A 16982-nucleotide genomic window follows, 5' to 3' on the forward strand; every position below is an offset into this window, starting at 1 on the left:
CCTCGCCCCGCCGCCGCGGTAGGTGCGGGGCAGGTGCGGGGCAGGTGCGGGGCGGCGGAGCCGCGCTCCGGCTCTTTACTTGGGCAGCGGTCGGGGTGAAAATGGAGGTGGGAGGAGGTAACAAAAGCCGGCGTGCGATCCAAATCATTTCCCACGCGAAGGCGTGAGGAGGGAGGAGGGAAAGGAGACGACAGCAGAGAGAATTTCATTTCCAGAGATCAAAACAAAAGGCGGAGCAGGTTGAGGCAGATCGTGAGCAGCCGTGGGGGGAGAGCGAGGCGTTTTCCGCGCTGACCCGAGCGGAGAGGAGTGCGGGGGCCGCGGGCGTGCGCGGCCGCGCAGGGAGGGAGGGAAGGAGCGCGGGCGGGGGGCAGCCTGGCCGGCGCAACTTTGCGCGCAAGCACCGCTGGAAGATGAGTTGTCCGCCGCCGTGGAGATGTGCTGTGCGTGGGGGGCGAGGGGGAGGCATGCCTGCCGGTGACCCGGGGGGCTGCTTCTCCCTCCTTTTCCCAGCCCCCCCGCGAAGAGCTCTTCGGCCCCCGCCGGGGAGGGCCGGATCCCGGCCGTGCGGTGCCGGGGGAGCGCGCTGAGCACCGCGCTGCGGCGGGAACGCTTCCCCAGAGCCGCGCCGGGACGCGGGGGCTCTGCGCGGGGCGGTGCGGACTGCCCGGCGGGGGCTGCTGGAAGGGCCCCCCCGCGCTGCCTTCCCCCCGCACAGCCCAGCCCCCGCGCACCGCCAGCCCCCGCTGCTCGTTGCCCACTGCAGGGCTGCCCGTGCCGCCGGCTCCGCCGGGGCAAGACTTCTCCCGCCCCACCGGGGGTGTCCCCACCCCTCGGAATCCCTCCCTCTCCCCACTGAGGAACGCCCCCCCCCCCCCCCCCAAGCCGGCGGTCCCCTCCCTGCATTAAGCCACCTGCAAGGTTCCACCCCCCCCCCCCCCGCCTCTGCATCCTGTCCCCAGCCCCATGAGCCTCTGCTGGGGTGTCTGTGTCCCCCCGCCCCCCGGCACTCCCCTGTTTTGCCCCAGCTCGGGTTGGCTGCTCCGGCCTCCGACGTGGGGAGAAACGGTCGGAGATTGGGGGGGAAAGGGGAGGGGAGCCTGATCTTACGCAACTGCAGGACCCCCCCTCCCTGCTCCTGGAGGAGCCCGATCAGGGGCTTTCCGGAGGTGGGACAGGGCGCTCTGCCGTCCGCGGGCGCGGAGGGGGAGCCCGAGCCCGGCCGTGCGGAGCCCTCGGGGCGGCCGCAGTTCCCGCCCGCTGCGGAGGTACCGCCGGGGGAACCGCGCTCCCCTCTCCCGCATCGCCCCACACGGTGCGGCGAGGCCGGGGGAGGGAGCGGCGATTACCGGCACCGCCAGGCTTCGCGGCTGACAAAGAAACCGTGCAGATAACAGGGTGATTAAAAAACCTGCCCTTTTCATTAAAATTGAAGTGTGATTACTTGCACACCAGAGCCTTGGCCAATTAGCTAAAGGCCAAATGTATGAATAAATTCCATGTTCTTGTACAGAAGATGTTAATGTAACAGATGTGTTTGAGATACAGGTACTTCTCCCAACAATTCTGCTGGCAAAATATTTTTAGCGATATTTTGTAGCAAGCGTTTCTGTGGATAGGTGTTCTCTTCCTTCATATATTAGAAAGTTCAGTTCTCAGAGCTACCATCACCTCTTTACGAGGAGGAAAAAGATGCACATATCTACTAACTGGAATATGGTAAGGAACAGATTCCTCACATTCAGAGAATACTAAGTATGTGAGGAAGATCAGTCTTTGTAAAATACATATTCACTGGCCCTTACAGAATACATGCTTACTAGTAGTTAGCTTCTATGACACATTTTCAGCTTCATTAGTTTTCACTACTACCCTTTTACTTGACAGAATGCCTTTTTTTTTTTTTTTTTTTTTTTTTTAAATAACACAGTTCATTTAAGAACATGAGTTTACTTGAAAGTTCTTCCAGTACAGTGTTAGAACAGCACTATCCATTTCAGGTTTGTGGACTGTGATCAATTTTAATTAAAACTTTAATTACATTTTGCTTCTCCATTCAAAAAAGCACAAAGTAGTCTGGGCTAATGCTGCTGTCAAGGAAAAATATGGAAACATGCTCTTAATCTTCATTCTGTATTATTCCTGTCTTTTAATTAAGGACTGAATTGTTATCTTGTTGGGCTCAAAAGGAGTTTAGCCACAAACTTTTCTGACATGAAAACTGATAAAAGATGGCAGTTCTTAGGTTGCCCTATCTTCTTGCCCCGTACAAATGCATAGCCTGTGCATAGAATTACACCGTCGATTTTTCAACATGCCTCGTGTTCTGTAACGTCCAGCTATTGACAGCACATCGGCTGTGTTGTCGAGCGACATCTACTTCAGACTATCACAGCGTTACGTAACCTCACAACCGCAGAGCAAATGCCAGCGATGTCCCCGCTGCCGTCAGTCCTGTGGTACGGTTCCCTGTGTGCACTCCCCTGATGTAATACACTAGAAGAGTCAGAGCTGATACCACACTACAGAACCAACTAGAGGAAAAATTATGCTCTGGCCAGAATGGTAAGGCAAAGTCTAACTGGGATGTGGTGGGGTAGGGTGGGACAGGGCAGAGCAGAGCAGAACAGAAGGCTGCTGGTTCAGCTTGCAGAAATCAGGCTGGCTGTGTGGGATGGAAGCGATGCGCTGAAGCTGGCTTTGGTGCTGTTTGGAAAAGGCGCCGTGTGTGTCCCAGGGTGCGACATCCTGCAGACTGCAGCATCTCAGGGGGTGCGCTGGGGATCCCGGCGTGCTTTCCAGCACAGTCTCCCTTGAGGGTGTGGGGAATGGGCTGCAGTACCAAGCTCCCACAGCTCTATTTCTTCTCTTTCCAGTGTATTGGGATGGTATAGCCCTCTTGACTTTTCTTTCTGTCTGTACTCTCAATATAGCTGCAGGCAGGATGGATCTAAACTGGAGAATATAGAATCCTTTTAACCAACACATGAATACGGTGAACTTTGTTATGGGAGCTTCCAAAATTGTGTACTTTTCAAACTGTAGTTCTGATTCTGTTTTTCCGTTTTGGAATTCTAAAGTTATATCTGACTGCACTGTGCATTCCTGAATTTTTTGTATTATGTTTGTGCCTCACGCTCGTATTTTAGATATTCTATATTCTGTAAATTTTGCAGATTCCCATGGATTTCCAGAAGTTTATGTCACCTGGGCAAGTAATGCTGACTCATCCTCTAATTGTGAATTAAACAGTAGTGTACACTACTTGAACTTGGAAAATTTAAAATATGATAGGCAAATTTGTTTTTAAAGTACTTGGAATTGAAACACATAGCACTTACCATGAGAAACTGTCCTTCTTGTCTGTGACGTCAAACGTTTTCAGCACTGGTCCTCATCCCTTTGTTTTTAATGCATATTGTTTTACCAGTGTGGATTCGGGCTAAATACCCGTTGTCATTAGAGTGGTCTAAAAAGAAGCTTGTTTCAGAATTGTTTTGATTGACAATTGATTCTGCACTTTCCTTTAATTTTGTCTTACACTAATAGAGAAGAGCAACTGTGTGGTCTTCCTGAATTATTCCTCATGCCTAATTTTGACTTCCCTATAAAGAGACCAGACAGTTTCATCTGTACCCATTTTCCTGTGGGCCCCCATTACTTGCATTTGCATACCTTTTGCCGTTCTATACATCCTTGGCCTGTTTCTTTCTTCCTTTGGGGTGTAATTTCATTTCTTCTCTGATCTTTGTGTGCCTTAATTGCATCTTTGGATAGCTTTTCTTTTGACCAATTATCTTCTTCACGGTTTATTTCCCTTAATCCTTGGGAAAGATCATGACTTACTCTCTAGCTTCGCTACATGGCATCGCTGAAAGCATTGCCTGATACGGGAATACAGCACGAATAGGGAAGGCTATGAGCATATGTGCTGTGGTAAGATATAAGGATCCAGGTGGGCTCCCATCACAGGGAGGCGCTTTCTTACCTCAGCTCCAACTCTTGTCTTTATTCACAGAAACAGAGAATCTTATCTCTTGAATTTTACGCTATTGCTCTGAGAGTAATAGCTATAATCCTTTACAAAGATAATGAAACAGATGATGAAAAGGATACTTGTTCATGGAATACAAAATCTCCAGGTAGTGCTTCAAATCCATATTGCTTTTTAAGTTATTAAGTTGCTAAGGAGATATGTATGTATTTTTTCAATTGGTGTTTAAACTTTGTGTTGACGCTATGCACGAGGTTTCTGCTTTCAGGAGCTTTTCTGCATTTAGATATGAGTATGACCCAAAGGACAATAATACACATGTAGGAAATGAAGTCAGATTATTAGAGATGGTCTCATAGCTGACAATTGTAAAAAGTGAGTAGTTTCAGGGAGGCAGTTGAAGGAGAGGAAAAGATAGAAATCACTTGATACTCAGTTTCCCTGATGTGTTAATAAAAATATCAAGCTGTTTTTCTTTGTGATTATTCCCCCGAGAAGGGTAAGGAACGGAATATTTTTTGTAAAATAACTTGTAAAACCACAGTTAATTGAAATAAACAGTGTTCATTGGGAGTGAGATGACAAATGCATCTTTTGTTGACCTAAACACGATGTATTCTGAAATTCTGATGTAAAGGATAAACAAAGAAATATTACAGATATTATGGAAGATTTTCTGCCTGGAACAAACACCATTACACACATTTTCACACAAAACACACATTTTCAATCCCAGACTGTACAAACTTAACATATTATAGCTTACCCAATTTCACTGTTTACAAAGAGCAAGAGTTTGCCACATTCTTGAGTTTGTCAACAGCCTATGATTTCTGAAGTCATGAGAAGTGATAACTTCAGGTAATCAAGTGAATCTTTTAAGATAATTATAATAATTTCATACTAGGACGATAAAGAATTTAAAAATCAGTTTCTTTATCATCACAAAGCCATTTGAGAAAGAATGTATAATCAGCATTACAAGAGTCTAAATTGATGTGCAGGAAAAAAAGCTGTAATGGTCATTTTTATAGCTTTTACATTAATATATATGAGACACTAAACTTTTTGATTAAAATGACATTTAATCACTTTTGACTTAAAGCAGATTTAATTTTAAATAATTGATGATTTCAGAAAAACATCATTGTTTTTATGCAGCTCCACTATATAGTTTACTAAATACCAGAAAGTGTAATTTTACCTATTTATTGTTCACTAACTTAGACTTTCTCAAAGTTTGTTGATGAAAAGACATAAAAACTGAGATCCGTAATGGTAAGACTTATAAATTTAACTTTACCTTTTTTATATCCTGTCAAGGTATTTTCATACTACAGTTAAGCATAAGAAAATAGTGGAATTTAGTTTAACTCCCAATGAGTTCAATCAATCAGTATAATAACAACCAATGGTATTACCTTGGTTGTTCAAACTTTGATGAAGAATATACTGTCAGCACTGTACAAGTCTAAATGTATACTCAGGAAGAAAACAAGCTGTGACAGTAATTTACAGAGCTGTTAGACTAATAAATATAAGGCTCTAAACCTTTTGATGAAAATTACTTCAATTAGTTTTAACTTGTAGCTAAATAGGAAGTTGTGTTCTAGAGGTGAAAGCTTTCAGATTAATAAATGTTTAACTCTACAAGGGAGAACAATGAGAATTTTAACCAAGTGTCTAGCAGAGTCCATAACATTTGACTCAGTGATGCCTCTATCTAGTCTCCTGTTCATGAAACACATACATATTTTTTGGGGAAAAAAAAAATCAGTCTTGATTTAAAGACCACAGATAATGAAAAATTTATCTCAGTTATCCCTAAGCTTTTCTAATAATTAATTATCCTTAGCGTTAAAATGTACACCTCACATCTTAATTCTGGACTTCATTACCAGTTCTTAAGCCAATCAATCCCTGAAGTAGTTGCAAGAATATTAATCTTAAATAGGCCAGCTGTTGAATCAGGTGTGCTTTGAGTATCTGTGACTTGATTTTAATATCTAAAAATAATTTCACAAAGGCAGTCTGTTACTGGAAATTATTTTTTTTTAATAAAAGATTAGTGTTCCACTTACTAGAAAACATTTTTACGCAAAAGTAGGTATTAAATCATTCACTATAAGATAGAATTAAATGGCAGTGAGGAGAGGTGAATATTATCCTTTTTGTGGACTGGATTTGAGAATATCTGTGTATTTAATTAGACTTTATTCAGAATGGAGTCCTCTAAAATTAGAACATCTTGTTTATAAAAGCTCTTAGAATACAGCATATTTCTGTGTACTCTTATCTGCTATATTTAGAAACACAAAGTAACTGAAGACTCTTAGAGAATGAAATTTGGGATATTAGTAGTTTGAATTAAAATGCGCTTTTTTTTAACAGAAATTGGTATATATAGAAAAAAATGTGATTTTGAAAAGTTAGTGAACATTTTTACAAGGTCTTAGCACTGAATATAAAATCAACTTATATAACAGGTAATGCTGCAAGAAGTTACTTGTGCAAGTATTACTAATATCCAGCACGTATCCAATCAATATCGCTTTAGTTGGTTTGTTCGTTACAACAGAATTTATACTGTATTTTTCATTTTAAATGTATATTTTTTTTTCAAATGATAGAAATGAGTACCAACATTCAGGAACGGGCTTGAAATACCTGTTTTGAAGTGCATAAAAGGCTTTGAGTTTGAAAGTATGAAAGCCTGAAAAGGAATTTTAGTTTGATGCATAAAACATCAGATCATACTAACGGTTTTTGCAAACCGGACTGATTTCTACAAAAGGATCATGACTTCAAGTGCCCTCTAACAAAGTGTGACCTGTATTTTTCACCTGGGTTTTTTTTTGCATAATTTGGATATGTTAGTACTCTTGGATCTGATCACATCAACCCCATTGTAAGGTCAAAGGATTCTCTGCAGTGTGCTCCAGTGGGCTTGGAATCTGGTCCTTGGCATCCATGCAGAATGAGTAAATGTAGAAGGTTAGCATGCTTTTTGGCCTTGAAGTCAGAATGTTAGATGTTTTACCTTGTTAAAACTTCTGTATTATGCATTCTTAAATCAGGAGAGTCGAAGAATCACAAACTTTTTCCCGTATAAGTATGTTAAATATGCCTGCCTTCTTCTGTCAGTGAATTTCTAATGATGCAGCTGTATTACTGAAATGCCAGAGTGCTTAAGAGAAGTAGCTTGTAAGGCTTCATTTTCCTCCTCAGGTATGGTAAGTAGATCACAAAGTAGCCTTTATGATTCTTCATTAACAAGTTTTGTTTACAAGAGCTGTCTCTTGCTATGGTACACATTGGGTGAGTGCTTAGCTGTTTAGTTCAGTGTCTATTATTTATTTTAATTCTTGTCTGGGGAGATACGAGGGTTGGGAGGTGTTATGATGCTTTACATTTTTCTCAAGTGTCTGCCACAAAGAGGTGCTACTGGAACACAGATCAATAAGTAATACTAGTTTCTACATGGTTTAAGAGGTGAACATTACTCATTCAGGCTTCCCACTCTGTTACGTGAGAATGTAATCCTGAAGTGTCAGCAGGTACTAACTGCCTCATGTCTTATCTCATCCTTCAGCTTTTACTGATCCCTTTTTTCCTCCCTCTCTGGCTCCGCTTCCTCTCTTTGATTCTGCTCCAACAGTCTCCTGTTGCCTAAGAGTCTCCCTCTCCTTAACGATACCTGGCTGTGCATGTTTCACCAGGGTGGATGCCTCTTTTGTCTTGCATTTTAACTCTGGTTTTGTGTTTGTTTTTTGAACTGTGAGCTTTATAAAACAAGGATCTGGCCTTTTTATATGTTCTAGGAAGTGCAGCTGTATGTACAGTGCTATGAGGGTAAATGTTTCTATTCAATTTTAAGAACATGTAAGAGATACTGTAACTACCACCAGTGCAGAATGATAAGGTGCATGTTCAGGGGTTTCATCGAGTGACTTTGAACCAATCCATGCCCGATAGCAGCGACTGAGTCCATCTCTGGCAAAGCTAGTTAGGATACATTTATTCTGCAGTCACCAAGTTGTGAATGAAATATGCTGACAGACTAGTCCTAAACCAAATACATGATGTACCTACAGCAAGCCAGACACAGCAGTACAGCGCTTAGCATGGCTTATGTACTCAGGTCTTCATCTTGCCCTTGAGCAGGTTATGCAGCCTGCACTGTGTTCTGCTTTGCCCCAGTGGGGCTGTTTGCAGCGGCAAAGACAGTGAGTTAAAAGTTGGCTCAGGCACACACTCTGCTCCAGCTGCAGGGGCTGCAATGTCGATACATTCTAGAACACAGTGGGTTAGTATCCCAATATCTCTAGACTGGTATTTCCAAAGAAGTCTGTAAGCAGTCACAATACAGTGTGAGCAGATGTTGAATACAGCTGTGTTTTTTCTGTGTGTTTGTCTGCTTTTCAGTGCCCTAACTCCCTGTATCTTAGTGCAAGGCCCATGATGTAGCTTGTAAATCTACACAGTAGGAACAGAGCCTATGCATTTCTTTTTCTTTTTTTTTTTTTTTTTTTTTTTTCCTGGGTTGTGTAATATCAGGTTAGGAAGATGTATAGGACACTGAAAATGTTGCAATAATTTAGCATAATATACTTGGCATTTTTTATTTCTAATGGTCCTCCTATCAGTATGTACATACCACTTAATGCCATAACATCTATGTTGTTAATTAGCATAACAAAATCGATTAATATGAGTTTTTCAGTCACAAAGCAGTTTGCTTTCTTTAGACAAGAATGAGTAGAGAACTGTTTGCTAGTTAATATAAATAATATAAAATAATAAAATCATTTGTCTTTCAGTATCAAACAGTCCTATCATTACTTTGTAGTGCTGTTTTAATGTTGGTGAAATACAGATAGCTTAAAATAAAAAAAAAAAAATCCCACAACTTCATGTGCTTCAAATATGTGAAAAATAACTGTGTCTTACTATGGCTTGAGTTTTAGTGGGTGTCTTATATTTCATAGTCCACTGAGGAGGATACAGAACGATATCTTGAAAATTCCACTTTTTCCATATAAATAGTAAGGTGCTCCAGTATGTGACTCATTTCAGCTGTATGCATTTCCTTGTTGCCAATAAGAGTGTATTAGTGGTGACCAATAACAATATATCAATGTCAGCTCATCTCCAGATAAAAGAAAGAGTTCATGAAACGTTCAAGGTTGTTCTGGTATTATATGTAACAGAGATATCTGGAGACTGTAATTCTCAGTGTTGCCCAGTAAACCCAACCATTTACTGTTGTCAGCATTGATATATTCAGAAGGGCTTCAACATCCGAAGCTGTGTGAGACAACTAACACATTCCTGATTTCTGCAACGCTGCATTTTGTCATTCAGAATAGTAATTCATGAGATTCCCGATTCTAGTGAGACCTACACAGCAGCTAGTAGCCATTTCAGTCTTGTACTTCTGTTTCCCATTGAAAATACCTTCAAGAAGTCTGCAGAAATTAGCAGTTTTTCTTTTGTTCTGAAAGATCTAAGGTAGTGGTATCACTCTGGACACTCGAGTAATGACATACTCTTCTATAAATGTTGAATCTAGGAGAATAAACAAAAAAATAAGGGATCAAATTCAAGTTGTAGGAGCTAAGTCACCATGTATCAACTGTGCTATGATATTTGGCCATGCTGCAAAAACCCAAATTGCAGTAAAAGTCACTTAGATGTGGTTGTACAGTGAAAGGAAATTTGTGCCATCAGTGGGCAGTGGCATCAGCAGCACTGTTGACAAGCACAGACATCTGGAAATACTTAGGAGCAAATGGAAGGATGACTTGATGGTGCTTCATTATTAAAAATTCCCATAGAATTTCCATATTAAAAATTCCCATAGAATTTTCACATTCCCATGTGAACTGGAAACTTCTTCTCTGAATCAATCCCATCCCAAAGTAGCTGGACCAAAGTCCGAGGCCATACAAATATAAGTGTTATATTTGTATATAAAATGTAAGTGTATAATCATTCTGTGAGCTGATCTGTGAGATCCCTACAGGAAAAATTGGATCAAGGAATGGATTTGAATAGTGCAAAGTATATTGTGAACCACCAAAACACTTCTGCGAGTGACTAGATTTAAATACATGGGAAAATCTGTTGATTTGAACACATAGAGTTGACTAGAAATGTAGGTGTAAGTGTTCAGCAAGCTCATAGCCTGAAGGAGATGAGACTTGGGGAAAAGGAGAAGGTGTGATCATGAATCATGTCAGAGATGTAGGCAGGATCAGATCTGTGAGGATTTCAGTGCTAGGGAGAAGACATTTTAAATGAATCAAAAGGAAGGGGGAAGTGAGGAAAAGGAGTAGGATAGTGTTTGAAGATATCAGAAGGCAAAGATGTCAGCATCTAGGAAAGACCGAGGAGTGGAGAGCCTCTCACCAAAAAGGGTGATTAATTAGAAAATTGCCAACAGATTCACCACTTTTCATGATTTTTTTTAGGTGTTGTGAGAAAACTTTGTAGGAAAAACTTGATTTTCCAGGAAACATTGAATTTAGTGATAAATCCAGCTGATTCTTGCCACTTTTCTCTGAACTGCTTCTTCAGATGTAGATAGCCAAGCTGTATCAGAACTGTACTAGGGCAAAAGCATCTGAGTTAGGTGCTTAGAGGAAGCTTTACTGAGATGCCAATAGCCAGCTAGCTGAGCCTTGATAACTTTGCTTATCCGTATGTGCGAGATGAGTGACAGATGTAGCTGTTGGGGAAGAAGAAGGGGAATTGAGATAGTTTTAAGTCACATACACATAAGTCCTAAAAATGACCAGAAAAACACCCCCAGTGCAGGCGCCGTCTGGCAGTGAGTTCTGTGTGGGTGCAGGGGAATTTGCTCGTCTAGAGGCATTTGGGACATGAAACTAAGTGGGGAGAAGGATAGAAAAATAAAATGTGAAGCATTTGCATAAGACTTTATATGTTCTCTCATCATATGATTCATTGATCTTATGACTGAACTGCTGCTTTTAAAATCCTGCTTTTCTGCAGTAAAAACCTGTTAGTTTGGGGCCCTGATTTTGAAGTATTCGGATGACAAGTTGCTCATTATTTTGCATTTGTATTTGTGCCATGTAGTTTTTCACCACTGATGTCAGTTTTGAATGGGATATGACACCTACGGTATTGGCAGATATATAGAATTTGATGTGATTTCATTCACATTGTATTACATGACGAAGCAGAAGGCAGAAACGTGACTTGTCCAAAAGCTTTTACAAAGTTGATAATAAAGCAGAGGATGGAGTTCAGGACCCTGATTCTCACAGTGAATTGTAGACCGTGTTTTACCTATTTGCTTGATCACAGTGCTATAGTGAAGTTCCTTTCATGGGAGGAACTCAGTTTGCACTGCTAATTTGAAAGAGGTTGGGCAAAACCTCAAAAACCCTATTTCTAGTTGTTACAAGTCAAGGTGGAAAAATGTTTGGCATTTGTGTAAATTTTTCACCAACAAGCTACAGGTGTTTCAGTTCCATACATCAGTAAAGTCCAATCTCTTCCTCAAAAGAGTTGCCTGTACAGTCCAGGTATCATTCCCATATTGATGATTGTCTTCTGCATCTGGCAGACATGAGTAATATAAGAGCTGCTGATGGGGTGATGACATTTGGTGTTTGAAAAGAATGAGGATGCAGACCTAGAAATCTGGTTGTAAGCAGTGTCCCATTGGACTTCTGGTGTGACACAGGTCTGTCCTGAGTGAAATGTGATGTCCAGTTACCTGAGGACCACGTGCTCTATGTTCCTGAGAGCAGGAGGATGAATGGTGGCACCAGTTTGGGCTGAGCTCTCCATCCAGCCCAACCCAGCCTTTCCTGGCTGGATTGATACGGTCACTGAATCACATGCATCTGCTAGAAAGGGAAGCTTTCCCTACTTCCTTGTTTCCCTATTACTACCTACTCCTTTGTGGTTTAGCTCCCCTAAATGACCTTTTTTTTCTCTTTGGTGTGAAGGGGCATGGCCAGTTTTTTCTTAGCCTGCCTTGTACATGGCCATACAAATCCTGGGATACACACAAGACATTAGGCAAAGAGTTGTTTCCAAAAATGAGAGAGGTTTTCTTTGGAGGGTATAACCCTTTTTGGCAGCAGAACTGGATTATGTCAGATTAAAATCACTATGCAGTTATCCTCCCATGGAGTAATAGAGTTGTTATTATTGTCTGCCTGTGACCTGTTCCTGAGGCTTGTTTTTCCTCTTGGTTTTCTGAGGTACTCAGTATGAAGCTAAACAGTGCAGTTTAGAAATATTGGCTATCCTTATAAATTCTTACAGAAGCAAGTGCTTGTGTGTAGTTGATGAGCTAGAAATAAAAGTATTAATAAACTAAAAGTAATAATTATTGTATACCTTAAATTTAAATGATTAGGCCACCACCAGTCTAATTTTGGAATATTTATAAAGTGGAAATAAGCAGGTATTTACATCTGTCCCAGGCTCCTGTGCTTTTGCTGCTGGGATCTGTCGGGTGGTGGTGTGATGGTGGTGATCCACTTGGACTAGAGCTCATGAGGAAGTGGACTGCAGAGCACAGATTGGGCTCTTTAAGTAGTGAGGAGATGCATGTCTCTGTTATCTCTGGGTTTTAATTACATTGGATTAATTACATCACTATGTTACATTTACATACAATTATTATATCAGTTTTAATTATCAGTTTAGCCATAGTCCTTGACATATTTTTTTCATCTTAAGTTTTTGCATAATAAAATACAGGTGTCAGCACTCCACTACACGTATGAAAATTGCTCATGCACACATGGTTGTCAAAGTACTGTATAAAAATAAGGTCCCAGATCAGTTTCTCATTTGGATTTGAAGTTACCCTGTAGTTAAGAAGCATGCAGCTGACCTCTTCTCAGTTGTATGCTTTATGGCAGACTCTAAAATGGTAGAGCTCTCCTATAATATATAGCCAAATTCCATTTTTGACAGGCTTTGTCGCTTTTCCCCTTGAACATGGGAAGCATTACCTAGAAATCAGTTTGACTGAAAAAACTGGAACGTGAACATGTCTCAGTACAGAGCAGTAAACAGGCATAACCAATTACATTCTTCTAAGCTATGGGTTGTGCCTGAGATTTGTCACTACAGTAAGAGTTGGCAGGAGCGGCTGTTACCTGTTCTTGCTTGTTTCAGAGGGGAGTGGGTGTGACAATGTAAAGACTGAGACCTGGTAAAAATAGTTTTTTAAGAAGTACTAGAGCAGAAGAAAATGAAAGGTACGTATTTCATGTGGAATGGTCCAGAAGTTGTGTTCCCTGTTTTTCCTTTGAAAAATCTCTGTTTCTTTGGCCAACTGAGGGTGATCATTACTTCCTATTTATTATTATGGCAGAATATTTAAAAGTGGAGTCATTTGAGCACTAATCACATTGGCTATAAGCCAATTCAACTCCATCAGGCTCTATTTTAAGTGATGTCAGCCAAGTCCACGTTATGGAAGACTAAATATGAAAATTTGCCATATGTAAGATTTGGTTGTACAATTTTTTTCTTCAGCATAGCAGGACTTCAGAGCTCTTACAGCAAACTTTTCAGCTTAGGTGTGTATTCTGAAAGTAGAAATCCACAGTCTGGTTGTTTTTCAGCAAAAGAGCTTGCCAGTTTTATTCTGTTCCTGTAGCTTCAGACCATTCTATGGGACTTCTATCACTCTAAATGAAAAATTTAAAGGTATGGTTTAGCTGTAGTGGGACTTTGCTTTGGCTGGAACAGCCGTACATCCCATGGCTAGCTGAAAGGGCTCTGTCACTTGATACTTAGCTTATTTTTCTGCCTGAGGCACTTTGACAGCACATACCTTAATGTGTCACAGTGGTTTTGCGTGTTCCCAGGGGGACAGATGAACAAGCAGGGAGGAAACAGTGCTCATCCTGCCTCTCTTCCTGGGCAGCATCTATCGATTAGTAGGCAAGGCAGCTCCTTGCATTCTGCCATTCCTGCAAGGATTTCTCCAAATCTCCCTTCCACTTAGCCAAAATAAAAATAAGCTTTAAGTAGTGGAAAGGCAGAATACGGCTGGTGGGAAGCAGCAGGCAGTCCTTCCTGTGGTGAGCAGATGAAGTAGCTGTTCAAAAAGATTATGATAGGAATATATTTACTAGCGTGAAGCTTACTCAACCTGTCTAAATTTTTTCTCTTAAGTTTATCAGATGGTTTCTTCTGATTTTGTGTCAGGTAATAATCTGTGCATCTGCGTGGTATATATGTTAGCTCATGTCTAGACTGCTTTGGAGTGAAGTAAGTATTCCTTGGCTGGGGAATGGATGGCATGGAGTAAAGCACAGAGGATGCTGCTGGGGTCCTGCTTCTGCATGTGGCATGGGCATAGCCTGCTGGCACCAGGTCTCTGCCTCGGGTGGGCTGGGGAGAGCCGTCCCGGGGACATACCCAGGAGGTGGGGCACTCTGGCAGTCCAGGGCACAATTCACCTCAGCACCCACCAGTTTAATGATAGCTGGCACTTGCCATGAAGACACTCCAAGTGAATAAAGACCTGAAGACACCATAGACAGCTTGAATGATAACCCATTTTTCCTATGAAATAAACATCCCACATCAGGTATGCCAGGTCACAAGTTTAACCTCACATTTCCCCAAGGTCTGTGTGAAGCTTTGAGGAAGAGTTCCTTACTCAGCTAGTTCACACACAGTCTCAGAATACTGTGCCATTACCTCTGCTCTGCCAGTTGGCTCCAGAAAAGCCTTACTTAATTTTCTCTACATTATTCAAGAAGAAATTTGCAAAGCTACCTTCTGCCTCTGTGCAGAATCTCTATACAGTATAGTATGGAGTATGAGAAGTTTATAAAGTATTCAGAAACAGTGTGCTTAGCTTGTGGGGGGATCTGTGGGAAATATCTTAAAATAGGTTTCATTAAATTTAAATTTAATTTAAATCTTTCAAAAAGGATTCTACAACTCATTGCAGAGTGTTTAACAATTTAGAGTATTTTTATATGGTAATTCTCCTTCCAATGCACTTCTGATAAAATCCTGTAGTAGAATCAATTCTACTATTGATTATCCATTATAATCAATAATAATGTAAAATTCCTTTCTGTAAGTATCTAGGTCCATGGATCTTATATCTTCTATGTAACACGAGAGATCACATTTATGTAGCAAAGTGAATGGCAAAGAGGAGCTCTTCAGTTCCTCATGTTTTTTGGGAAAAGCTGTTCTGAAATAATTCTATGTATAGATACTCCTAGTCTAGAGAATTGTTATTCTCTGGAAACATAGCTATGTTAATAAGATGCTTTTCTGAAGAATAAGAAAGGGATGAGAGTGTTACTGCCTTGAATTTCTCAGGAATAGCTTTTGTAGTTCATATCCACTACTGATTTTAGGCTGAACTAATACTCAAGTATAGGCATGTCCGTAGTGATTGAATCATTAGAAGAGTTTGAAAGAATTACAGAAACTTAAAAGATGGCAGTTACTAAGGCAGTAAAAGCAACTCTCTATATGTAAGAATAGAAAGCTAAGCCTGAGACTGAAACCACAGCTCCATAAATGGACTTAATGCACATCATGTTCCTACCCACAAAATCCAGGAGGTAATTACCTGGCTTAAACAGGCACAAAAGAAGGGCTGTCCCAGGAAGAAATTACCTCATCCTGAGGTTGGAACTAGGACAAAACTTCCTGGTTCTGAGAAAGATGTATTTACCTTTCTCAGGGTTTCCATGCTGTGACAGCCCACTCATGAGGCAGTTGGTGGTTAATATCAGTGTTTTGTCTCAGTGATGCAACCAACCTCAGTTCTTTTTCCAAAAGCTCAACATTGTCTGAAATGCCACTCTGTGACCCGTGGAGCTTGCTGCTTGGGTAAGTGAAGCTTGAAGGACAGCCTACACAGTTTCCAGGGTGTAGGAAACATTAGGAAATACTGACAAAATCAGTGTGATGAAATAAATAGTGTTCTCCGGCTGGTCTTTGTCTTACTTTGAAAACATTACTTTTTATGGCCACAGATTTTCCAGTGGGAAACACTGAATGCAGTTCAGGACTAGCATTGTCTAGACTTCCCCTGGTCCTAACTCCCAAGAAACTATTTGGATCCTTGTTCACTTCAACAGTGCTAGAATTAAATTCTGTCTTCTGATTTAGTGCCTAAGGCTGTTAATGTTAGTGCTACATTAGAGATCCACATCAGTGTTTGTTGATGGATAAATAGCTGTTGCATTACTTATATCTGTATCTAATATCCTAACTCAAATATAGCATTTGTGGTGCATTTAATGGTATTTAATTATCTAAAAAGTGTTCTGCCAGAGCATACAGCAGGTATCTAGGTGGTGGATGTAGTTTTGCTATTTAGATCATAGTGTTCTACAAATATTAATAACACTGTGCTTCAGAGTGAGCTATAGCCATAAACCTGTAAAATAACTCCGAACAGTTCATCGTGATAGTCTGTTGAAATTGGACTGCTCTGACTATACCCCCTTCAGGCTCAATGCCAATCTATTTTATCCTGAAATTCCACAAGGAGACACTCAAAATAAACACTACACTAGCAACGGCTTGCATTATCTTGAAGGCAGTAGCTAGCATCGGTTTCACTTTAGCCTCTCTGTGGATTTCTTCATTTGAAAATCCATGAAGTTTGACCTTTTGGATACATTTTGCTCTTATTTATTCCCCCTATTGACTACAGTGGGAACTGAGTGGTTGTAGCTGAGAAGAGAATGGGTATATTGTAGATGCTAACCTGTTATGACTAAATTATCCCTGTTAGTCCCATGTTGCCCAGCACCAGCCACTTTATGTAGTGCATATCTCTTCACTAGCTTGCTTTCAGGGTAGAAAAATACAGCTATTAGATTTGGTTTTGAGTTTTCTTAGGAGGGGAAAAAAAAAAAAAACAACCTGGAAATTACAGTATTATTCCAGGCACCATTTCAGAGATGTTCAGCTTTTTGTTCTGCAGATGCTTTTTCTTTGC

General features: G+C 41.0%; 1 protein-coding gene across 3 annotated transcripts in view; it reads left to right on the top strand.

Moving 5' to 3' along the window:
• Positions 1–16982, top strand: part of VSNL1 (visinin like 1) — a 90944-nt gene that overhangs the window by 979 nt on the left and 72983 nt on the right. The window lies entirely within an intron of this gene.

The sequence above is a fragment of the Strix aluco genome, chromosome 3, assembly GCF_031877795.1.
Source record: "Strix aluco isolate bStrAlu1 chromosome 3, bStrAlu1.hap1, whole genome shotgun sequence".
NCBI classification, from domain to species: Eukaryota; Metazoa; Chordata; class Aves; order Strigiformes; family Strigidae; genus Strix; species Strix aluco.